Genomic DNA, 27,770 nt, shown 5'->3' with positions numbered 1-27,770 from the left:
TGGTAAAAATTTACTTTCGACTTTAATAGTTTTCAAAAATTAAAAATACCGGCTTCAAACTTATTTTATTTCTTAGAAAATATTGTTTTCGATATTTAGGTATTTTTATATAAAAATCCAACAGTCCGTTTTTCATAAAAAAATAAAATCTACAAAAAATAGTTCGCAAATTTGGTAAAAATTGATACGAGTACATATAGACAAACTTTTAAGCAAGACAAATCGACAGACGAGATGGGAAGTTATCAGTGTGAGTCGCATTCCAGCCTCTTTTTTTGATAGGCTATAGCCTCACCGTCATGAGCGTCTTAAAGATAGTGATACTAAATTGTCTTCAAGTCCAAAGAAGCAGGATTTGCAAGAGCTATTCTTCGTTTGATTTCAGCGGTGGTCTTAATTTATGGCGTTGTCAAGATGGAAAAAGTCCTCAACTACGTCAAAGTTAAAGTTCTTCATAGTGATAATTTGTCGAAGACGTTGTCACCCAATGCCAGTTTTTAAGGACACCATTTACTTGGTCGTGCCCTCACTGACCACTAAACCCATCTTCCCCGCTTGCAATGCTCTAAATTATGTCAATATCGTCAACATATCCAAATAATTGGATTGACCTTTTGAAGATTACACCTCTAGTATAGACAGTTAGCTCATTGATTAACTCCATTGATTTTTGAACAACTCTTTCCAGAACAATGTTGAAGAAGTCGCATGACAGTCTTAAACCTTAAAAACTTTTTGACATTAAGCAGCGTGCATTCTCCATCGTCATTCTGCACAAATAAAGAGGAAATCTGGTGCATATTTTATAAACATTCACAATTACGACATGTTAAATGTGAAAATCTGTTAATTTACAACTTGACGATTGTCAAAACGTATTCCAAAAACAATTTGGAGAATTGTATTAAAATATACGCGATAGTTGTCATCTTTTCGTTCAATATAAAAATTGTCATGACAATGAAATGTGAAGTAATATGATAAGAATAGATACAATGTAAATAATTTTCAACTATTATTTGACAGGACATTCAATTAAGTCAAGTTTTGGCAGTGAATTTGTGAATACAATGTCTTTATTTCCTAAAAGCATCTTTAATGCACTTATATTGAGAATTGTATTCGTTTTAAAACACTCGACTTTTATTATAATTTTATTATGTTTTATGCACTTCACTTTTTAATAAATAAAACGCGATTTAGTAAACTTGAAATTGTAACAGCGTTCTGTTACTTGTAAAAACATGAAAATTGTAATTCTGTATTTCATAAATTTTCGATCATGACACATTTCAAGATTATGCAATGAAATTGTCGCGACAAATGTGTTAGGATATGACAATGGAAAGAAATGTCTTCATACATTTTTCATGGGATTTTTCTTTCCAATTTCTCACCTGCTAATATTTTAAGGAGTACAGGAGTATAGACAATAGTGAAAAATTTGCAGAAAAAAAACAAATCAGAACATATTGCTACACTTAATAGGTGTAAAAATGAGGCAACATTTCAAATAAAAAATTGATTTCCTTTTAATCATGTTTGACGATTATATATATATCAGCTGAATTGAATCCAATCTGTCAACTTAACACGTCATTTTAACAAAGAATTACTTCCACCAATCTTCAGAAGGTTACCATAGATCCAAGGCGGTATCCATGAATAGGACTACCCTCTAATAAATTTCCGTGCTTAGCATAAATTTTCGTAAAATATTTCTTTTTGTTCTTCTATAAATAAAAATAACTATTAATAAATCCCGTTTTTCCCAATAACTCCCTACTTACACACAAATTCCATCCACTAAACAAGCCTATTAATCAAAGCCTTTTAACTAAATTGTTTTCCTTTATAGTTTAACCCGATAGAGATATAAGAATTATAGGAGGGGTTATATATAAGATGACATTCTTTACTCTATTTGTTGCAACTTTTATCCAATTTATCACCATTTTCACATTTTCAATGGCAATAAAAACAAAAACATTTCTCTTTTACATCCCCAAATATACTACTCGACCATATATGACCCAGATTTAGATTTGTGTGGCATTTAAAGTCGCGTTATAACAACCCATATAAAACTTTGCTTTTTCACTGACGCTACGCGACGCGACACCCTCAATCAAAAACACTTCTGGCGGGTTATCGGTTAAATAAAACTCACCACGCTATATAACTTTAGCTTTATCCAAAGCTGAAGTTGGTATGCACGAAGTATACGAGCGACTATAATCTGGAGTGGAAGGCCTCCACAATCATGCTGCCGGAAATTTAGTGCGAAAGTGGTAATAAAAACAAATTTTAAGCCCAACAGCTCGTATATCACCCACACGGTCCGTTTTAAGTTTATCTCTATAAGGACCTATATTTATTTTTTGTTTTTCACCCCTCGCCTCGCTCTTTAATAATAATAAACTATGAACTATGATAAATCAAGACAAAATATTTGTTCTTAATTTCATATTCATCCACCCGAAAATTCCCCTCTGCTCTGGAATGGTTTATATTCCTACAACCTTAAAATATTTTCTGGTTAACTGCGACAATATGCAAATTTAAATCTTAAAATAATTTATTCCAGAGCTGCAAAAAGAGAGTGGCGGCGGCGGTGGCGGCAGTGTGTCACATTGCATTGAAAGTAACTTGAATCCTTGCGAGTACAAAGAAAGTAGAGAAAAATTAATTGAATATCCCTTTTCCTTTAAGGATTCGTTTTTTTTTTCTTCGCTTTTGCTGTGTTCTTAGTTTCCTTTGAAATTGCTTGCAAGGTATGGAAATGTGCGATATTCAGTTTTTGCGTTCGTCAATTTATTGAGCTTGACGCACAGGACGATAATCGAAAGGAAAAGTAATACACATAGTCCTTGACGGAGATGCTTAGTGGAACGGATATAGGAAGAAAACAAGTGTTCTTTTGTTTTGTGCCGCAAGCAAAAGAACACTGATGACGATGTCGATGACGACATCACAAACGAAAGAACCAAAACGACAAGGATGACTACTTGTTACTTGAGTTGAGAGCAATATCGAACACCACTTTTGTAAGCGTTTAAAAACGGATTTGTTTTCGTGTCAAGGATGCGATGATTATGTCCACACCACACAAACAAAAACTGTGCGAAGAGTTTCATCTTGACTCATGGCGTTGGTGGTTATGTTGGTTCAAAACCGACAACAAATCTTTTGATGTTGGCCTTCTTTTCCTTTTTTTTTCTTTTTTCTTCTTCTTGTTTTTCTAAAGTGTGAAGAGATTTACTTTCTTGTTTATGTTTTTGAAAGGCATTATAGGTGGTTTACTGTGGATGATGATGATGTCGATGATTATGATGATGAAATATAAATCCTGGGGCTTTTATTCTTCATGCATAAGTAAAGCACTTTCGGCCATTCGAGTTTTGAGCTCTTTCTCTGAGGGCTTCTACAGATAGGTAAAAATATATAGGATGCTTGTACAGGAGTGCGAAGATGTTAAAATGCGTAAATACTTGAGAGAGTGTCGGGCGCTCTGACTCAAAGAAATTAATGTTTTTATATATTATAAGTAAACACACTCTTGTAACGGTAATGAGATGAGTTCTCATTTGTAAAACACTAGAACACGGGAACAGGACACCCATAATAGAGGTTTTACTATTATGCAAAATGCTTTGAGGTCAAGCGTTTTCTATGTTTGAATGCATACGTTGTTGTTTTGAGGAGAAAAAAAGAAACATAAAATCACTTGATTTAACTCTCTTCTTGTTTTGTGTATATTAAAAGAAAACAAAAGCATAGACCCTTCGTTAAGGAGCAAACAAAATGAAACAGATCATTATAAAGAAACCCACAGAGATGTATTTTATTCTTTTCTTTTTGTAATGAAGAACCTCAACACGATAGTAAAAATGGCAATTAATCTTAACTAAGGATGTCAGTATTAGGTCTTGCATCTGTAACTATGTCTACTTCTGACACAGGCCTGAACTTATTTATATTTCAAGCGCCTGAAGGGCCCGTTTTTCATTAATTTAATTTTTATTTTTTCAGAAGATCTAGCACAGCACAGAAAATAGACTTTTAATTCATTAAAATAGTATTGTAATTAATCCATTTATCGTAGGTATACAAAGAGGATGGAAAGAAGAGGTTGCACTTAATTGCTTTGAACTTTGGGTTGTCTACAAAATTCATAATCACATAATCCTTTCGTTTTAATACTAAATCAAACGTATTGGTTTTTTTTCTCCGTGATACCAATAAATGAGAATCAACAAGAACGAAGTTTCTTGAATATTTAATACGAAGAAAATTCTCTGATTCCTTTAATTTGTAAAAAGCTCTTATTTTATATGGTCTGAGTGCAAAATTCGCTATTCCGAAAAAACTTCACTTGAAGTGAAGTTGCTAACACAACTTGAGCTATATAAAAGGGAGATAATCACGAAAAAATCATAAGTTCATAACTTTCGACGCTGACACTTGTTACAAATTTTAGGAACACCAAAAGGAAAATTTAACAACATTTTCAGCTTAATATCTTTAATTTCGAAGTTAACCAATTTGTTCGCCCTACTTTACAGGATTATTATATTCGTCAATAGGCTTACTGAATTGTTAAAGAAACAACATAAGAAATAATCATAATGATTATTGAATTAAGATAAAGTTTGTTTTGCATTTACGTTTTTCAAGATTTAGCACTCTTACAACTCTATAATTACTATAATTTTATCAAAAAATATATTATAAATAAAAAAGATTACAGGAATTCTAACGAAACGAATATCATTCAAATATCTGAAAAGGGCAAAGCTTATTTCATGAAAAAGAAAACTCTTTTCTTAAAATATTGTATGTTTTTTAAAATTTCACAATCTTACAACCTTACTATTCCTTAACTTGAATGCATCTAAAGAAGTAAGTAAAACTTTAATGTCTGTAATGGAAAATGGTTTCAATACTGTAAAGAAGACTCAAATTATCTTAAAAATGGACGTTTTAAAAACTAGAATTTCTATAAATTTACTTTGTTAAATGTTTTTGCATTACGAAAGAAATTTAGGACTTCAGAAATATTAAAGAAGTTCTAGGGAAACAAGTAAAAGCATTAAAATGACTTTGAAACGTTTGATTTTATTTATTTATATTAATTTTGTCAGACATGTGTCTTACAGTTAACTTGTATTATTTATAAATCATTTTGAAATTTAGTTCTTTAATCTAATTCCCATATATTTAAAAACAAAAACAAAGATTTTTGATTTTGGAAAGAGAAGGTACAATTGTTTTTTTTTTGGATTCAAATTGAAACTAAATTATTGTCAAATTTTAACCTAAGTACTTATCAACTATCAATTGATAGATGACACTCTTCAACTCAAGTATCAAATTATCCTTATTTTAATTTTCGTTTATTTTAATTGAAGTTAAAATATGCTAAAAATTAACAATGCGTTTTAATATTCAGAAAAACCAGTTCCAATCTCCACCAAGGATAACTAGAAATTAATCACTTTCCAATTGTTGTCCGAAGATTAGTTAGAAGGCCCATTTCAATATTTTCGCGGTGGTAATAAAACCAACGACCCTGTTAACTTTTAATATCCTGCCAGGGCTGAAGGTTTCAGGTTACATTCTTAAGTATGTTATACCCTCATTTTGAACATCTTCGTTATACTGTATGTGCCATAAATAATTATCGTCCGATTCACAAAAGATATAGACATCATTTTATATATGTAGGTAAGGCTGAATATGTATCTTTATATGTAGGTATATAGCCCGAAAGGAACATAAAAATAAAACATTATTTGTATCTATAAGCGCACATGTAACCATCCAAAGACGAGGGAAGTTTGTTACTTCTCTGCTCAGCTGATTTATTTATATTTAATTGGTTCTTTACACATGAGGTTAGTCTGAAGGTTCTATATACATACTATATATTTACTGTGTACAAAGAGCTTACAAAGGTAGTAAAGTGAAGTGTAGGTAGTTCTATTTTCTATAGAAAGATGTACTCCTACAAAATAAAACTTAAGCCACTTTTACATTCGACCATCAAATGAAAGTCATTAAAAAGAATCAATTTAGCTTTTAATAGAAAAGGTAAATCTTTCATTGTAAGACATCAACTAAGAGGAATTAATTAAAGTCTACTCAAATTAGTATTATGTATAGAGCATCATAGAGAAAAATTGCATCATATAAGTTAATTGCACTTGAATAGTTATTGGCTCATTACAAATGTTATTAGATCATACAGAACAAACAAGACGCTAGTTCTATCTTCAGTTTTATTTTTTTAACTACCTATAAGCAAAAAATATTAGGAAAAAAAAGAGATGGTTTGAATATCTTAAAAATGGAAAGACAGCGAAAGTGGAATGTGGTAGGTAAAAATTTACACATTCACGTTGTTCAGCTAAAGAATACTTGTACTTGATAGTTGCAAAGTTGAGCTTGAGGGTATATTTATATGAGCATTCCTGGTACCGCAAGTATTAAATGAAAATGAAACTGACCATTTCATTAGACATAAATTCATTAAAACTAGAAACCTTACGAAAGTATTCAACTATGTTTTTGCGACCCCTAATATTATAATTACCAATCATTGCACTTGACAAAAGTTTGCTATCAGTTTTATCCAGTTTTCATTTGAGAAATTATTAAAATATAGGTCGATAACTCAAAACATTAATCGTTACAGTAGCAACAGCCTACTTCATATTGGAACAAGTACAGACCAAAAACCACACCAAAAAATAGGAAGCTTTGGATAAAGAGGCTTTCAACTATCATTCTGGGATTTTCAGAGTCCCTCAAATACTTTATACCTAATCCTTTATGTTAAATGCCAAAAAATTACAGCTTTAAAAATGACAGCTGCCAAATAATTGATCTTTTAAAATGATACTACTTATTGCAAACCCTTTACATAGACTTCTTTTGACGCAAGTCAATTTTAAATTTAAAATAAAGCTACAAAATCTGTAACTCTTGGTCTTGATGCTAAACACAATATATTTAACTTTCTTAATTGTTTTTATATCTTGAAACAAAATGTTCAACAACGGCAACAATGACTAAATTGGTTGTTTAACTTTTCCGCGATTCCTATAAGGCCTTTCAAAATGAGTTTAACGTAATAACCTCGAATTTAGTGGTGACTTACAGAAGTTCTTTTCCATGGAAAAATAAATTTAATTAATATAATTGATCGCTGTTCAATATAAGCAGTCAAAATTTTCAGACAAAGTTCAAATTCTCAGAAAAATGAAGTGGATCAATTCTTCCATATTGATATCCTTCCCACTGTGATGCTGATGGTGTAAAACAAACAACAACAAAAAGATTCAACCACTTAACCTACATTTTTATTCATTTCCACTCATATAAGAATACCATCAATGAATGAAAAATTTCAATTCACGAAAAATTTAAAAGCCTATTCAATCCGTAAAGAATGGTTTTTCAACAATTTCGTATAGAAAAGAAAAAAGAATTCAACGCAATAAAAGCACTTTTGATGATCCACAATATAATGTATGCCCATATTCGTGGAATCAAATGAATGTAAAGCAAAAGGATTACAAACACAGGACTCAATAAAATATTTGTATGTTTCTTGGGAAATTTGTGTTTATTACCTACCTTTAGGTATTTTATTGATTGCGCTATAACCTTCGATCTCGTATATGAAATTCATCCAAACAACCCACGGGTTGTCAGATATAAAAATAAAAAAAAAAACCTTACCAACTTACATGCGAGTATCTTTTACCTTTAACATGAACATCGAACATAACAACACTTATATTGAAAAACAGAGATAATAAAAGGCTCTGATGTTGAAAATATGCGCTTGGCTTGAAGTATCTTTTTTTAAAATCTTTTTTTAACCTATCTAAAGCAATAAATTTCAATTTTAGTTATCACTCAATTGACTTTTGAAGTTAATTTACGAACTTATATATACTAAAGGTTTATAGAAGTAGGTTCGAGTATCTTTACTAGGTATATACTCGTAACATAGTATCAAAGCCTAGAACAGGAATCGATTTTAAAATAGAAAATTTGAACAAAACAAACTTTCTATTTCATGGAAATTTGCATTTGTGCGCTAGACGATTAATTGGTCACGTGCTGTTAAAATTGAAAATGATAGGATCTTTTATAAACTATTTTCCTACACATTGGTTTTTCTTTGTGGCACCCATGATAACCCTTTAAATAGATGGAAACTAGAATTAAGAAACACATACGTTTTAGAAGTATTCAAAATGTTTGGAAAGTTTTCAATCTTGGTTCGTTCACCAAATAAAGCCATTCTCTATTGAACAATTTAATTACCTTGAATTCCTAACCTGGTTTAAGTTTGTACAGTCATATCTTTAATATGCTTTTAAAAAGATCGAAAACGATGTTTTCGTGGTTAAGCTGAAACACAAAATAATTCGTGAGAATGCATTGTACAACGGTTTTGGAAATAAGAAATTTTTGAATTCCGGTAACAATTTTGATCAATTCAGTATCTTATTTAGCTTTCAGAAATTCAAATCAGTCATGAGAAGCCCTCAATCTTTCATGATTTTTATTGACTATTTCAAATTAACTCTATGATTTCAAAACTTATTTTCCATATTTTTCAACAACTTAAACAATTAATTTGTAATAATTGAAATTGAAAAACCCTTTTGTCATAATTGATTTGGCGTTTTATAAAGTTATATGTTTGTAATGGTGTAGGCTTACAACTGATGACAATTTTTTGAAATTTTTAAAAGCTATAGGAAAGTTAAAAATAAAAACAAATACAATTTAGAGAAATACATGAAATATTTATTTGAATCAAAGTAGAGCCCACCATTCAAATTTACGTTACGATTCAATGTTCATCTTTGAAGAAGTACTGTCCAATGTTGCCACCAGCCCATAAAACGCACCAAACTGTGACTTTTTGTGGATGAATTGGTAGCTCTTGCAATGCTTCTGGCTGATATTCACTCCAAAATCGATAATCCTGCTTATTTACGTACACATTGAGACAAATATGAGCTCATTCGCTGAACACATTTTTTTCGGTAAAAAAGTGGGTCTTCGGGCAACTTTCCAATGCAAAATTGTATGAGATTTTCCACTACGAACGGATTTCATGATACAATTTTTCGGTATTCGTAGAATTTTCCGATTACGATGGAATTCATGATAGGGCTGATTGACTGGGTTCAAATTCAATTAAAATTCAAATCTGATGATGATGATATCCACGAAATAAACACTGGTGTGCCGCAGGGCTGCGTTTTGTCTCCGGCACTCTTTCTTATTTTTATAAAAGATCTTTTTTCTGAAATTTTGTACCCACTTTATTTTTTCGCTGATGACAGTACCCTCAGTTTTTCAAACTCGTTTTTAAATTCTCATCCTTATTCTCCAGTTGTGTACTACCAACGGAAGCGTATGATAAGCTCATTTAATTTTTGATCTTGACAATATTTCCAATGGGGAATCAAAAACGGTGTAGAATTTAATGCTTTGAAAACTCAATGCTGTCTACTGTCGCAAAAGCGTAACCCTCCCCTAATGCCACTGTCCATGGGTAGTACTCGCGTTGAGGATACTGAACAGCTTTTAGTTCCCATATCTTGGACATAATTCAATAGAGAGCTCTTAAAATGGTAGGTGACAGTTATATAACTAAAACTTTTGTGTTTCTTGATCACAGTCGTAAGATTTCATGTCAGTCATTAATTTATCGCTACTTTCATTAGTAATGCTCAAATGGAATGGAATGGAATGGCCAGTTGCAATCCTCCCCTAAAAGAATTCAACCTTAATACCCGTTCTTCTAGGAATGCTCATCAGTACGCCCTTGAGCCCAATTTCGGACGTACTGTAAAGTACAGAGATTCTTTCTTAAGTCGGACTACAGGAATGTGGAATGTTTTACCAAACTCAATGTTTCCTACTGATTGCAATGTGTCGACTTTCAAAACCTATTCTACTTCCTATTTGCTCGAACTGTGCTGATTCATTATAAGGGTATTAATATTCCTTTGAGTGCGCGCATAATATAAAAAAATACCTTAAAGAATTCTAATAAGTTTAATTTAAATACAGATATTCTTTCTTTAGCCACACTACACGAATGTAAAATGATTTACCAGGATCATTATTTCCCGCTTAGTACAATGTGCAAATATTCAAAACCATTGTGCATCGGTTACTCCCTTCAAATACTGTCCTTCTTTACTTATTGCTCGCATAACCCCTTTAGTGCATGCTCATAAAAACAAACACAAATTGAAATAAAAAGTTGTTCAATATAAAAATTTGTAATACCTTAAAAATACCGAAATTCAAAAACAATTAAAAGCTGATTATTTGGATAAATGTTTGTCATTTATTGTAAGCTATCATAAATTAGGTTGGTTCTAGCTAAACAATATAGAAAACATAGAACGGAAAGGTATTCATGTTTTCATGAAAACTTGTGAGTCTATTCTTGCTGGCCACACTGTTGAAAGATAAGAAAACAAATATATTTTAATAAACCCACTCAAAAACAATGTACCTACAACATGTAGGTACCTCAATACTCGAACTCCCTTCACGATGAGATGGTTTGAGAATGAATTTTCAATTGCGGATGAGGAATATTATAATTACATGTTTTTCATTCGTGCCCGAGAAAGTGTGTGTCTTTATGTGTTTTTCCCATATTTGTATGTAAATACAAAATATCCTTGATTTTGGTTCGAAATAAGGTATAAGGTAGGTACAGGTTATTCCCGAATAGAGTCGAAGTATAGCTTAAACCTTGCCTACATATGTACGAGTATATGGTAGAATTTATGCATAAGCACCATAAGTTCATTTCTCATGCATAACATTTTATAAGTAGGTGCCCTGAACCTGAGAGCTGAGGTTGAGCCTGAGCCTGAGTCTGAATATATATCAGGGGCTCTGCATAAAATGCAATTTTTGTTGTTGTTTTTCTTATGTTTGTTTATTTGTTTATATTGCATTGAATTTCTGTGGAATTCTTTTTGATTCGTTTGGTTCTGGTGTCGTTCGTTGTGTTTCCAACTTTATTTAAAGTACCTAGGAACAAGTTGCAGTTGACGTTGTTGTGATTGTTGTTTTCATCACCTATAAATGTGTCTGCCTGTAGATATGTGCACCATGCACTCAGTTTTCATTCATAAATTATTTCCACGCACATTTTCCGATGAAAAAATAATAATAATAAAAAACATAGAAAAAACATAAAAATTACAGTCAGTGTCGTTGTTCTTTCTTGCATCCCACCTGCAGTACTCTAGAAGTTGTCGTTGTTCGTCTGTACGTTGTAGTTGGTCGTCATCGTCGTCGTCGTTGTTGTCGATGTTGATGTTGACGTCTGGCCAGGACAGGCCATGTACCCCCATGACAATCCATCATATCGATTCTTTTTGGGTTCCGCGTGGTTCAGACATCCAGAAATGTATACCTCGCTGTTTGGATACTATAAGTGTGTCTATAGTGTCGAGCTCTGAATTTTGTGTACCTACAACTTATATTTTATTTGTTTTTGCATTTATGTTAATTTAGACCATATTTTCTGGGATTATGACAAATAATCCGCTTTTCCACCGCCCCCACCCATCAGGACACTCGCCATCCAGAGCCACGACGCGAGAAAGAGTCACAGTGTTTCAAACTTTACGAATTAATTCAAAGCTCTTTTTCATTAAAAGGAAGCCAAAATCAAGTCTGCTAGATTGTGGCTTTATTTGATAGGTAGAAGTTTATGTATATGATCAACCATCACTAGACAAAATTAAGGTGTGACGAGTTATCTCCCTAAAAACATAACAGAATATCAACACTTAATCCTGATTTAATTAAAATCTACAAACAAATTCTACGTCCGCGTCGTCGTCGGTCGTAGGAAAAGACATAGACTGACAGACCGACAGACAGGTAGACATACATGACATTTTTGAATTAAACTAAAAGATATTTTGTCGTTCTGTACACTAGCACACGTTTGATGAAACGATTGAAGATAAGATTATTTCTAGAGGTTATATTATATAGGATTTTGTAAATACAAAGTTTAAACTTGGAATAGAGAATCCAGTTCTTCTGACCTTGGTGTTGTACTAGAGTAGACAAATTGACGTTTACTGATCACAATAATTATATTATAGAAAGCTAACAAAGCACTTGCTTTCGTCAAAAGATTTTTCCGAGAGTTCCGTGATCCATAAGTTTTTGAAAGTCTATGAGTTTCTTTTGTCAGGCCAATTTGGAATAGGCTCTCGTTGTATGGGCACCATACTATTCCCTTCATATTGATAGAATAGGAAGTATTCAACGTAGATCTTTAAGAGCATAAGAATTTCTCTTCATTTTTGAACCTGGCCCGATAGACTTTTATTACCTCCCTAGTCCCAAAGGCTTGTTGGTAAATCTACAATCTCATTCTGCTCGCTAAGAGTATTTGCAGCAGTTATACTTTATAACTGGTGTTTTGTATGGAAAGACTTCAATCGGAGCCAGGGTAGCTTAAGAAGAAATAAACCCTTTGCAACTATTTATACCAGATGAATCATTTTAGTAAACAGTTAAGAGTTAAAATTATTACTTTTCGAGTTGAAAAATTTGTTTTCACACCTCGCTAAAATCCTTGAACTGAAGGATATTGAAACGTGGAGATAATTAAACATTTTTAATTTGGAAAGGCACCAAACTTAAATATCAATAGTTGAAAATTGGTAATTGAGAGTAGAGGATTCTTCTTTTTTATTGCATATTAAAAATAGGTTTAGTCTCGTTTTTGACAAATACAGCACTCTTACCAGTATCGTAATCGGTTGCGAAAGTCTTTCAAGGTTTTATCGTTGCTGAACCAGATTAAGATTTCAATTGGAAAAAGCCATACAGCTTTTGGACGACGTTTGAAACGAATATCTAGGGTTCTTCAATAAGGGCGGAAAGATACTTTGTGTAGATGTTGTGCCGTTTGCTGTGTGGTACGTAGCGCCGTGCTGCTGGAACCACATATCGTCTAGGTCCATATGCTTCTATTTGGGCCATAAGAATTAAGTTATCATCGTTATGTAGCGCTCGCTGTTGACGGCACAAAACCTAGATCAAATGGTAACTCTTTGAGGATGCAGAATCACCTGGTGAACTTTGCGTGGGTTGATGTCAATATACGGCATATTTTGCTTATTAACACAGCCATTCATCCAAAAATGCGCCTTGTCACTAAACATGATTTTTCGGCCAAAATTTAGGTCCTCTTCCAATCGATTCGAAGCCCAGTCAGGGAACAAACGGGTTGTCCGTGGTCATAAGCCTTGAGCTCCTCGGTCAGTTGGATGTTGTACGGGTGTAGGCCCAAGGCCCCACGCAAGATTCTCCAAGTTGAAGTTTGTGAAAGGCCAAGTTCTTGTGCACGGCGAGGAATAGACTGCCTCTGGTTTTGCTGTACCCTTTCACTCACCGCGGCGATGTTGTTGGCTGTTCTCTTGAACGTACAGGTGTTGGCTGATTGTTCACTGAACGCGTCGGTCGTCTCAAATTTGGCCACAAAACGTTGAAGAGTCGACTATGAAGGGTAGACGTGGTGTCTACCGTAAAATGGGTGCAATGTTTGCGTTAACAAACATTAATTTAGATAATAAAGTTTTATCATTTGAACGTTCTGTTGAATCGTGTAACTTGTCATGATGATTTGGCATAAGCAACTAAATAATAACCAAAAGAATTAAAAGATGCCACTGAAACAAAATGGTCGCCACGGGTGACCAAAATCTACACAAGATAGTTTTTATCCCTTTTTCATGTCATAAACTTTAAAATTACGACCTTGTTATCAATTCTCGTGTATATGAAATTGAGACAATTATAAGATAAGCCTGGCATTTTTTAATTTTAATGAGTCATCTTGTGGACAGGACAACTCCAGGGGTCAATTTCATTAACATTAGCCAAGTTCTGACGACATAAAAGACTTAAAATTAAGGCAAGTTTCTAGTATCTAATTGGTCAGCTGCCAAAAAATTACATTTCAGTCAAGGCAGCTTTATCAAGTCAATTCCACTAATGTCAAAATGATGGTTAACCATAATTTTTAATTCAACCGAAAGCTAGACTTTATTACTCTAAATAGGTGGCGTTACAGTCTATTGAGAATGGAGGGGACCTACAGTTTTTAAGCCAAACCCGAACGGCTGATTAGAAAGAGCACTTTTCATGACAAGAATTACTTTTCGAGAAAATGTCAATTCCTCACAAGAGGCAGTACCCGTGAAAGAAAACTATAGATGGCACAGGCAGGGCTTGAACCCAAGACCTTTTGCATGATAGTCCAACGCACTAACCATCATGCCACGGGTACTACTTTATAACTCTGTTACTCATTAATATTCTGCTCATGATGTTTTATGTAAAAGGGTTACAATTCAAATTGGAATTTCAATAACTAATATTTTTTTAATGTGCAACATAGATGTCGAAACAGACTTGTAGCTGGCTTACCTGATGAGTGTTTTCTAGATAATTATGTTTTTGGTAGTTTTTGCACTATCAACAAAAGATAGAGGTTATTGAAGTAAGGTTCCGAGTTTGAAGTTAATGACATTTGAAAAATTAACTATGTACTTTCTTTGGCCAAAATGAAATTTTATGGAATGCAGTTCACTTTCCTGTTTTCTGAAAGTGCCCATTGACAGTTGCGACAGGTGACAATTTGTTGATTTGAAACTTAACAGTGGTTAACGTTTGTTCCATAAACAATTTGACAATTTTGTTGAATTGTAGGAAAATACCCCCCAACAATTATTATCGTCATTTCGTTTCATAAGAAACTTGACATGACAATGAATTGTCAAACATATTTCCACAAATGTCATGATATTTCCGACATATTTTCACTCAAAATTCTTTTATGAAATAGAAAAAAAAAATACAATCGCCTGTTCTGCGATATCCTTCCATTTGTTAACCTTTATTATTATATAGCTCAAGTTTCACTTAATTTTACGAATAAAATATCTTTATTTTCTGAAACCAACTTTAGAAAACTTATTTTGAGAATATTATTTGAGCACTTCTGCCCTATTCCTCAGGTCACGTTCTGAATGTATGGAAAACAGCATTTGTCCAACATATTCCCAAAAATGGAGAATCTTCTTCACCCTCTTATTATCGACCGATTGCACTTACATCTCTTCTTTCCAAGGTCATGGAAACGCTGATTAATTGTCAGCTCAAGAAATATCTCGAAGATCGAAAGCTTCTTAATGATCGACAATACGGCTTTCGCAGCAATAGATCCACTGGTGATCTCATGGTTCATCTCACCGAACAATGTAGCAAATCTTTACATCGTTCTGGAGAAAGTAAGATTATTGCACTTGGTCTTTCAAAACCATTTGATAGGGTTTGGCATCAGGCTCTCTTATTGAAAATGCGTGCTTTCGGTTTTAATGAATCCCTCCTTTCGAATCGTTTAATACAAGTTGTATTGAATGGCTTCAAGTCTGAGAACCACAAAATAAATTCTGGTGTGCCCCAGGGCTCTGTTCTATCTCCAACACTCTTTCAAATTTTTATTAACGATCTTCTGTCTTATCTAATCCAATACTTTGTTTCGCTGACGATAGTACTCTTGCTTTTCATATTCGTTTTCAGAATCACATCCCTCTTCTTCGGTTAAGAAATGACAAAATGTGATAAATTCATCAAATTCCGACCTAAACAGCATTGTTCAATGGGGAATACAAAACGGCGTGGAATTTAATGCTTCTATTTTTTGATTTTCAGGTCTTGATGTGTCGAAAATTTTGTGTGTTTTGATGTTTGGGCTTCCCAAGTTTTTATTCGAGATTCCCACTCTGTGTTTTCAAAAAATTTAATTTTGGTTTATTAGGCAAATTCCTGCACTTTCTTTAATACCTTTTTTAGAGGCTTTGATTTTTAATCAAAACCCTAAAAGAATTCGTTTCGATATTGAAAATGTCTATTGTTAAAATAACATTGTTTTAAATTTGGATAACTATTTTTTTTACTGCAATTTAATAAGAACTTCATACATTTAATTTATATTATTTTATGGTGTTTCATAATATCCAACATTCAATTTAATTAACATGCAAAAATGAGTACAAAGGTTATGATGTTCAATTCTGTTCATTTTCCGACTTTTTGTACCTACATATGTATGTCTAGCCTAGATACCTCATCAACTCCAAGTAATTTTGAAATCATTTTCTTTTCAATATTCCCTTCAACCCGGATGTAGGATGTTAACAAGAATATTATGAAAACTTTTTTTGTTGAATAAAATATAAATACACAGAAACATCCCATAGTGGAGGAAGTTGTCCAGAGTCCAGACTATGAGACGAACTCTATTTTTCTACCCACTCCTTACTCCCTAATGACACGTATTGGTTTTAAAAGAAATTAAACTGAAGTCAAACAGAACATGAAAATGTAATATAACTATTCTGTCCATTTGTACAAAGAAAGTCAAATGTTCTTTTAGGAGTACCATTGTTTCACTATCAAAATTAGTGACACTAGACTATTAGAAATAATTACTTACTTACTTACTTACTTAAGGTGGCGCTACAGTCCTGTGTGAACTAGGGCCTCACCCAACAAACTTCTCCATCTAGCTCGGTCACTAGCTAGATGTCTCCAGTTTCGCGCTCCAAGTTGGGTGAGGTCACCTTCCACTTGTGCGCGCCACCTGATCCGCGGTCTTCCTCTACTGCGCTGTCCTGTGGGTGCTGATTCGAAGACTTTCCGGGCCGGAGCATTGGTTTCCATGCGCTCTACGTGACCCAGCCATCTTAGTCGTTGGACTTTTACTCTAAATTATAATTAGAAATAATTAGGGCAAGCAATTTATCGTTCTTAATTAGTGAGCATTCAAGAAGTCCAATTTTCTATAGAATTCTATCAATCAAATTGATTTTTTTGGCTAAACCATGAGGATTGGTGGTAAGTAGTTTGTTGATACAGATATGTTACTTGCAGAACTTTAGACGGAACCGGAATCATCCAAGCAAACATCTTTATCACTGTTTCTTCCTGGATAATGATGAGTTTGTGTGACTATTTTAGATGTTAATAGTCTTCACATTGAAATTATTCCATTGTAAAAAAGATTTGGTAAACTTTCAATACTGATCTCAATCGTCGTTGTTATTAAAAAGACTGAAGTATTGCTAGCGGCTCAAAAGTGATGCTTGTAGATTGTGATTTATTATGTTTTTAGCAGATTTTGCAGAAATATTGGTGAACTTTTAGGAAGTAATATCTAAGGCTACTAAAATGTTACCAAAAGTCATTCAGTGTCAGTGTTTAAAATTCTTAAAAAGAAGATTCTTTTTCATAAACAGTTAACAGGTGTTTTTGAAAACCACAACTTTCCATGTTGATGTGACATATTTAATAAACTACATCAAATTTGACGGATGCAGTTTCAAAAATTCGGTTGACTTCACCTGCCAAAGTTCCCAATTGAAAATCTCATTATTTATATAAATTTCCTAAGGAGAACGATTATGTGCGACATATTTCTTCCACTTTATTTTCCGTGTCCATTACATAAAACTAGGGTGAATTTAATAAAAATTACGTGAGTCTCATCATTCATGAAAAACACTGATATAGACTTTGTTTTTGTTTTATCTTTCTTTTTGTATGGTTATCAATTTTCATGGTGTCCAAAAAGGAAACACAATAAATCTGAATGAAAATGTCCTCTTTCTGGTTTTTGGCTTTGAAACGCAATCCTAGAAGTTACTTTTTAGAGGTATAAACGTATAAACGTAAAAACGTATAATGTGGAATATTGTTTTGTGAAAAAAGAAAAGAAACTTTGTTTTCAGGATGAATAATTGTTTCTTTTACTTTTTTGTTTGACCTAAGGGTTGGTAGGTTTTGTTATTGTGTTTATTGTTTTCTTTTTGTTGTATTTGCTTCTTTTCAAAGTGGAATAGGTGTACCATGAAGATGAAAAAACAAAAAATTAATTTCATGAGAGAAGAGAATGTACCAACTTTTTTAAAGAACTGTATAAGGAATTTTTGTATCTTTCTCATGAATCTGCTTCCTTATCTTTGTTTACAATTTTTGTATATTTTTGATCTATTTTTTATGCGTTTATCTGAATTGAGGTGAATATATTTTTTAATTATAAAGTTTTTGAAAAATAATGTTTGAATTATGTTTTTAAAATTCTAACTTTAAACTTTTTATGATGTTTCCGAAACTTAAATTAAATTAAAGGGTTTTTGTGACTTTATTTTGAAATCCAATTTCCTTCTCAGAATGATACTAAAGTCTCGCTTTTCGCTTTTTTTTGTTTCAATAAATTTGATAAGTCCAAAATTGTTTTAATTTTCGAAGTCTAATCAAAAATATAGCTTCGATTACAGAATACACATATTGTTTTAGAGATTTAAAGATTTTTTAAAGGTGACTTGACATCGCATGATTTTTTGTACCATAGCATTTAAAAAACAAAGTGAAAATTTTGCTTAAATTGTATCTTACGAACCGATAACGCTAGAGACTTGAATTAAATTTTACATAATATATTTTAGCGTGATGCCAAACAAGTATATTTTTGGAAAAAAAATCCAATTAATGTTTTTTTTTATATATATATAAAAAAAAACTAAAAAAAAAGATTTGTCACCTCGAAAATTTTACGAATACAAAATTATTCTATCAACAAAACAATTTTGTGCAACGAATAATAACGTTTTTTATATCTTTTAAAAATTTAATTAATTTTTTTTATAAAAAATAAAAACCGAAAATAACATTTCTCAAAGTTTCTAAAAATTGTATTTCGACTCAAATATCTTTTCAAAAATTTGAGATAATGGCCTTAAACTAATTTAAACTTATAAGAAATATTGTTTTCAACATTCTGAAAAATTTTGAGAAAAATTGAATTGACCGTTTTTTTTTTTCAAAAAATAAAAAACCTAAACAAAAAAATTAATAAAATTTCATAAAAATTGATATTTGACTCAAATATCTTTTCAAAACCTTAAATAAAAAATTATTTTCGGCTCAAATATTTTTTCAAAACATTGAGATATTGGCTTTTAACTACTTTAATCTATTAAAAAATATCGTTTTCAGTATTCAGTAAAAAAACTTAAAACCTAAACAAATTTAACAACATTTTATTAAAAATTGTTTTTCCACTCAACTTTCTTTTCAAAAATTTGAGATCATGGCTCCAACAGAGTTTCGCTTATACAAAATATTGTTTTTAACATTCGGACGACTTTTGAGAAAAATATAATTAACAGTTTTTTTTACAAAAAAACTAAAAACCCAAAAAAAAAACAATACTAAAACTTGGTAAAAATTTACTTATGACTCAAATAGCTTTTAAAACATTAAAAATATTGTCTTCAGGCTTTTTCATTTCACAAAAAATATTGTTTTCGATATTGAGAGTTTTTGTTTTTTGCAAAAATCTATTTAACAAAACTAGATTTTCAAACTATTTCTATTTCTTTATATGAAAAACTTTAAAATTTTTAAGAATAATTCAACTTCAACTTTCTTAACCTAACACGTAATCCTACAAACTTTTAAGCTAGACAAATCGACAGCCGGGATGGGAAGACTCAATGATTCTTTGAATGAAATTGTCCTTAATCGCTTGAATCGTTTCTATTAAGTCTAAAGGCTGATACATAATTTCAGAAATTAGTGTGCAAAAGATAGATTGCTGAACTGTTCAATTACTCTCTAGTCATTTGAATCCAGATCATTAAAAACAACTCAGTTAACCAAATGTGGCTCTGTAACTACCTTTGACATTAAGAAACGATACCCTGACAAACCGAAATGATGAATCATGAATTTTGATTTTTTTTTTATAACTTGCCATATTTGGCTTTGTATTTAATACCCACAAACCCCGGCCTTTTATATATTCAGATATGGCTGTTCCAACACATAACGAAAAAGTCATCCTATTGACTATTTTCGTATTTAGTATGACTATTTGGTAGTCAATTTTCAGCCAATAACCGCGATAGTCAATAGAACAATTTTCTGTTGTTAATTTTGGTTTCCGAAATTTTGTTCAAATTTGGTAGTCAATATGACAACTTTGGTGGAAGGAAATTGAAACTACGGTTGTCATATTGACTAATGTGGAAGTCAATAGGACAACTGCTGTAGTCAATATGACAACTTTAGTTGAAAGAAGTTGAAACTACGGCAGTCAATAGGACAACTGTGGTAGTCAATATGACGACTGCGGTAGTAAAAACGGCAACTGCGGTAGTCAATATGAATATCCAGTTATCAATTTTTAAAAATAAGGTTGCCATATTGACTATTTTGGTAGTCAATGCGATAATTTGGCCAAATTTCAGTTTGAATATCAACGATTGTTAATATTACAACTTTTTTTTGTGAAGCTAGTTAATCCCATTTCTGATGATGGATTTTTGAGTGATGATGATCTGGTTTCAGACTCCGACAGTAAATGCGATCTCCATATGTCCCATCAAGAAAATAATATTACCGTTCCTTACACTGATTCCCAAAGTTCCTATTAGAGCGAAAATATTGTTAAACAGGCTCAAACATAATCAACGAAAAAAAAACTGGAATTAAAGAAAACAAACATTTTGAAATTTGTTGAAACACCAAAACGACAGGATTTAAAGGGCAAAATTTTGAATTCAAGGGGAATACTAATCTTTCCGACGACATAAAACTTTTAGATACGTCACAGTAAGTTTTTGAATTACTTTTTTCAGACAAATTATTGAATATGATCGATCAGCAATCAAACTTGAGTTTCTTCAAGAAAATATCAATAAGCCTGTTAGTATCACGAAAAACGAAATCGGACAATTTATTGGAATTACTATTTTTATGTCTTGTGTGAAATTTCCACCGACCAGACTGTATTGGGCGAAGGATGTTGGTCAATCTCAAGTCTTTATTAAATCATGACATGCAACAGATTTGAGCTTTTAAAGAAAAACTTACACTTCAAAAACAATGAATACTCCAAGTCTCGTGCAACCAGGTGGCCATGAAAAGCTTTTTAAATTCAGACCTCTTCTTGCCAAAATCCGGAAACTTTTGCTGTTGGAGTACAAAAAAGGAATATTTATGGGTAGATGAGCAAATAACACGAACCAAAAACCAATACGAACTAAAGCATTACAACCCTGCAAAACCTCATGAATGATGCTACAAAAATCAAATTCTAAGTGATATCTCAGGGTTCACCTACGATTTTGACATTTTTACGGAAGATCAAAGCATTCATTAGATGAAACTAATCCTCCTGTCAGTTCAAATGTAGTAACAAGAATTTCTTCCACAGTACCTACATTTTGAAAACTATACAATTTGTTTTGATAATTGGTTCCGTAGCCTAATGCCTCAAGTTTATATATGCTTAAAAATTGTATGTTATCATTTGGAATAGTAAAGACTTAACCGTGTATCGAACTCGCAATGACTCCTGAGACAGAATTGAAAAAAAGAGATATGGAAGTATGGCAGAAAAAACAGCAATCAAAGATGGTATTAAACTAAGCTAAGTATGTCAATAATGTGACAAATATCGATCCTTTTTAAATTGCCAAAAATGTGCAGTATTCTTATGCTTCAATGAGAAACGAAAGTGCTTTAAAGATTTTCACAATTTTCAACTCCTAACCATTCCTGTGTGCCAGGGGACCTACAGTTTTAAGACGAATTCGAACCGTTAATTTGAGGAAGGACTTTTCATGACAAGAATTACTCTTGGAGGATGTGTCAATTCCTCGCAAGTGGCAATACCCGTGAAAAAACTTTAGATGGCACAGATAAGCATTGAACTCAAAACCTCTGACAGTTCAATGCAGTAACTATCATGCCACGGGTACTTCAGTGGGAAACAGCTGTCAGGCCACTAGGTGGCCTACGCTGACTGTACGTCGTTTTTTAGTCCTAATACTTATTAATTGACGTGTAGAAACAGATTTTCTTCTGAGCGAACTGCAAATAATAAAATTTGTAAAATGTTCAAGTACATAGATTAGGTACCTCACCTTTTTTTTGTTTTTCTATTGTCGAAATGTTTCTTCGAAGTGATCTTTCCCAAACTGAAAATCGCAAAAAATATGGGGCTGCATTACTTACTTCGTCGGTGTGATCGATGACTTTGCATCGCTGAAACAACGGAGATAAAACCTTTCACCAACAGTAACACAAATAATTGGATTACTTCCTCCATTAATTTTGTCTGATGAGCTTAAATTTTGTCATCATCAAATCTCATCTAATCCGAAGTGATGAAATGTAATCCAATTGTAGATAAAGGGTATCTATGTATCTGTTTGAATGCATAAAAATCCAAAGTCCAATCACCTTTCAGTCCATTCACTCTCATGCTCATCCAACTACGAGTATCACAAAAATGCTTTTCCTTTTCATTATACAAAATATAATAATCTCATTCATCACTGATCACTGTGTATCTGTCACATGATGTAGAATGTAGATAGTATAATGAACGAGTAGCGAAATTTTCTCATGTCAATTAAATTAAAGTAATTTAAACTAAATTAAAGTACAAACACTCCATTCACTTATATTATACTCGCATACCCACCACACCACTCAGGATGAATGACCCTCTCGCTGGAGCTGGTTGCAATTGCAAAAGAAAAGAGCTTAATCTAGCCCCCATCGTAACTCACTCTATCCAACCCATCCCATCCCGTTTCGTTCCGTCCGTTCCGTTCCGTTGCGACTATCCAGAGTCAAAATCACACTCGACCAATTCAGCCATCATCATCGCAGTACCATATAGTTGACAAATAAGTTCGCTCCAAAGATTCCTTTATATTATAAAGTTCTGTTTTTTCTTTTTGTTAATTTATTTTTATTTTGTCAGCTCAACTGAGGAATTTTATTAAGTTTTGTGTACCCACCCAGTGCCAGGGTACCCATGAGTGCCAAGCCAAGCCAGCTTCAACATCCGTCAGTAGGATGCTGGCCTGGGTTTGTGTTTGGGTTTGGGTTCGAGTTCCTTCATATCAACCAACATTACACTGATGTGATGGTGTGTTTGTTTGATTAAAACTTTAATTAATGAAAAGCGACATCATCACACGAAACTGGTTCAACTTTCAAACCTTAAGACATACCTCAGATACAAAAAATATTCTTCTAGTAGGTACATATCTCAAAGCCGTCAATATAGCTCTATAACTCATAGCTTATACCAAGTTATATAGGTCTAGTGACAATATTTCATTTGAAGATAGTTCATATGGGTAAACCCATCTATACGAACGTTGACTTAAGGGTGCTCCTTTCTTCTTAGCTATTTATGTACCATAGCTCTATATTAGCAAAAGCAAAAAGGATAAAGTGCGAATTTATTTAAAGGTACGTAGTACAAAGGCTTGAGGTGCGGATGTGCCATAAATTTATCCACATCACACACTCTACACACATAACACGTCTTAATCAAGACATCAATTCACTCGTCGTCGTCGTTGTCGATGACATTACTTCTCTATATGCATTTGCTCTCCTGATGAAGATGAGCAAGTATTATACATAATTTCTAGACAGTAGCGGATCTGGTAGGCAAATTTCAGGCGTATAGAGTTCAGAGAAAAAGGTTATTTATTTGTTACCAACGTTTTGCAATATCTTTTTTTATGATGTCTGAAATGTAACCTTCCTAATCTTATACGATTTTACTATTTATGTTTATGATCTTAAAATAAAAAACAGCAGTACCCATAGCATGATGATAAGTACATTGGACTGTCATGCCAGAGGTCTTGGGTTCCATCCCTGCCTATGCCGTTTAAAGTTTCTTTCACGGGTATTGCCTCTTGCAAGGAATTGACAAATTCTCTAAGGGCAATTCTTGTCATGAAAAGTGCTTTCTCAAAGTAGCCGTTCGGATTCGGCTTAAAACTGTAGGTCCCCTCCATCCCTCACAACTGTACTTTCACACAGGAATGGCCACGAGTTGTGAGTCACTAGGCCCTAGTTGGGTATGGGTATTCGTGTTTGTTATTGTTCGCATATTGTATGGCCTCTTTTTAAAATCATCTAATTTCAAGTATTTTCTTTGCATATTCTTTAAACTAATTCAGCGATTCCAAGCTCTCTGAAAAATGAAGATGGTTTCAAGATAACTTCAAGAGAAGAATCGCTAAGCTTACTACTAGATACTAACTTTCTTGGTAGCTCTCTGAATGCAACTTGTAACAATTAAATACTTTTAAGTACCAATGTAACACATCAACAAGGTCTTATCACAATGGACAAGCTACAATATGTTTTCCAGAGCTTAGAATACATTAAATCTGCAAGACCAGATGGTATAATACCAGCCGAAATACAAAAAGCCTCAGACATAATTGTAACAATCCTTGTTTTAATACCCAAAGCAGGAAACTGCCCACAAGTCAAGCTTTAAGATATACGACCTATAAGTCAATCATCATTTGTTCTTAGGACCTAAGAAAGATTGGTAGATTTCCATTTAAGGGCAAGTACTGATAAAAGACTTCTGTCTATGTCTCAACATGCCTACTTTAAAAAAAATCGGTGGAAATGGCGTTACACACCCTAGTATGCACCATAGAATATTCCCTCCATCATAGAGAGTTCACTATGGTTGCTTTCCTTGACAACGAAGGTGCTTTTAATAACGTGGACACATCTGCACTTAAATCTCTGAATTTAAAAGGTTATTTTGGGGAGTTAATTCATTCAATACTGACTATCAGAATAAGTAACTCAAAACTTGGAGACTCTTCTGTTAGAAGAATTGTTAGCAGGAAACACCGCAAGGTGGAGTTCTATCCCCTCTCCTCTGGAGCCTGGTGGTAAATAAAATTCTAACTGGTCTGCATTCAGAGTAATATACTAAGCAAAAAAATATGTGCAAACTCTGCTATTCGACTCAAAACTTCATCGCAGTGAGTTAACAACAGCATTGACCACTTCCTAATTCCTAAGTATTTCAATTCCAAAGCACACAAACTATACCATCTCCCATATACAATTCGGCAGAAACTTCCAGATTTCTATATCTTCCACATCTGTCTGGGGTGATAGGACTTTCCTGGAAGACGAGTCAATCGACTTTTACACAGATGGATCAAAAATAAATGAAGTAGTTGGTGGAGGTGTGTACTCTAAATGACTGAAATTTAGTGACTCATTCCGCCTTTCCAATCATTAAAGCGTGTTTTAGGCGATAAAAGAAGTATTTTCCTGGCAGAAAACATGACATCAACACCTGATATCCATAGTTTCTCAGATAGTCAGGCCGCTATCAAATCTCTGGACAACAGTCCATAATTGTCGATTATATCTAATGAAGATGTACTCGTACATCAGCTTAACATTCACATTTGCTTGGTGCCATTCAATATAGACATTTCAGGAAATTTGTAAGGCAGATAAACTCGCCAGAAATGGTACAGTCCAACCCAATCTACCACGTTTGACAAATGCTAGCTACATTAAGTTTTTGGTAATGCAAGACGCTATGAAGAAGGCAAAAATCATGTGAAAAAACATTACCACTTGTCTGGCCTAGAAAAACATTTGGCCTTCACTAAATTTAAAATGCTCAATATGCTTGCTATCTCTAAGCAGATCGCATATGAGCTCAATAATCGGTGTTGCTGGTAGGCATATATTCTCAAATGGCTTTAGCAAAATCTGTAAGAATGTGGAAGAGGAGAAAACAGTTCTTCACCTCCTTTGTACAATGTTAATGGCTTCTTTAGCTCAAAAATGCAAGACTTACCTAGTAAAATTCTTCAATAACGATCTTAATCATATTAACATTATAAGTCTTTCACGTTTCGTAAGGGCCTCAAACTGCCGTAAAATGGAATCTATGCACGCTAGAAGTTCACTATTTTGGAAAGCTTTCAAAAAACTTTTGTATCATTATTTTCATAAATAAAGCTCTAGTTAAATGACTACGTGCATCCCTCCCATTAAATAATTTAGCCACAATATTTGTAGTAAGTTATTTAGAAAAACTTTATTTGAAAAATAGTTTTAAAATTAACAATTATGGTACTATTTTCACAAGTTAAATGTGGTTTGGGTAGGGGCCGTCTACCAGATTGACAATGTATTTAAGTTAATTGCATAATTTAACCCAGTTGTTAAATTAAAAGTCTTCTTCGCAGATACGTTGTCTATAAAGCAATGCGGTTGTAATATATTTATATACAATTTTTAGAACTTCCAATGTTTCGACCAATTCACAGCTGCTTCAAAATATTTTATACGAAACTCTTGCAAAACAGGACATCTTGCAATGAAGTGGTGTACATTTTCTCTCACATTCAGATTGCAAAGGTCGCATATGATTGGCAGATATGGTCGATGCGGAATGTAATTTAAATTTAATAATTCACCTCTAACTTTAAATATAACATTTATCATACTGATAGGGAAACGGTTGAGGAGGTTTGTTCGTTCTTGAAGATCTAAATTTAGTTGACTGTAAATCATTCTTTGTTGCGAACATTGAGGTTCATCTTTGAAACTTCTATAAGCGACATGGCTTAACTTCTCTATTATTTTTTTAAAATTGTCTTTTAGATCTGGCTTATACGAGGTAAAAATTCGATACTTTCACCTAAGCTAAGAGCCCACTCCTCCCACTTTTTGACTAGATTACCCCTGGATGACAAAATCTGTTTAAGTACTTGTCTCGGCAATCTTTCTTCGTCCATTTCCATCAACTTAATAATGTAGTCAAAATGCAGCTTTAAGGTCCTTTAGAACAATGGAGGTTCAGTTGTTTCCAAATGTAGCGTATTAATTGGAATGCAAATTGCTAGCTAAAAAATGCGCTTAAGAAATACCTGACGAACTTTTCCACCTCCTCGTATTTACAATATTAATAAAACTGCGCGCCATAAAGCATTATAGAAGCTGCTGTCGCATGGAACATTTTTAGCTTCGAACTGATCTTGACACCTTTATTATCGATGCAACGTTTCCACACAGAAGAAACTGCTCTTTTCCATTCCGCTAACTTGAACTCAAAATGTTTTTTTATGGCGTGGTTAGATGTTATTAAAAACGCTAAGTATTTGTACTCTCGAACAATTGCAACATATTCACATTTGTACATCCACTGTTCATTATTTGCATATCTTCCTCCTCCGCCCCGAAATATCATAATTTTAGACTTTTGTAAATTAACTGAAAGATTCCAATTTTCACAGTAAGTCTCCAGTCTGTTCACCATACGCTGCATTCCTTCCACCGATTCAGATAAAAAAAAAAAACTATGTCATCAGTATCAGTCCTGGTATCCGAGTACTTCCGAACTGGATTCCTCCTCCGACCTCTTCCAAGATATCATTAATAAACAAAACAAATAGTAGTGTACTCAACACCACTGTGTTTGCATATCATGTCTTTATCCACAGATTTTCACCTGGGGTCCTCTCAAGTAAAGAGAACCTTTTTCTAGCTGGACTTCACGAATGTGAAATGCTTTACTTGGCTTAGTAGTGCTTTATTTAGACTTTCAAAACCAATGTGCATCGGAACTTTTATTTAATGCTTTTCCTGTTTACCTTGTTATATCTGATTTTAAAAGTTGTAACTTATAAGGGTATTAGATAACCCCTTGTCTGTCCTAGATGACTGAGGAATATAATAAATCCCAATCTTTAAATATTATTTAATCAAATCTAACTTTAAAAAATGTGTACCTT

At 33.1% G+C, this 27,770-nt stretch overlaps 1 protein-coding gene across 5 annotated transcripts in view; it reads left to right on the top strand.

Annotated features, from left to right (window-relative positions):
* Positions 1–27,770, top strand: part of LOC129953938 (band 4.1-like protein 4) — a 399,888-nt gene that overhangs the window by 153,128 nt on the left and 218,990 nt on the right. The window lies entirely within an intron of this gene.

The sequence above is a fragment of the Eupeodes corollae genome, chromosome 1 (assembly GCF_945859685.1).
Source record: "Eupeodes corollae chromosome 1, idEupCoro1.1, whole genome shotgun sequence".
Classification (NCBI taxonomy): domain Eukaryota; kingdom Metazoa; phylum Arthropoda; class Insecta; order Diptera; family Syrphidae; genus Eupeodes; species Eupeodes corollae.
The sequence above is the reverse complement of the archived record's forward strand: the minus strand, read 5'-3'. Positions and strand labels throughout refer to the sequence as shown.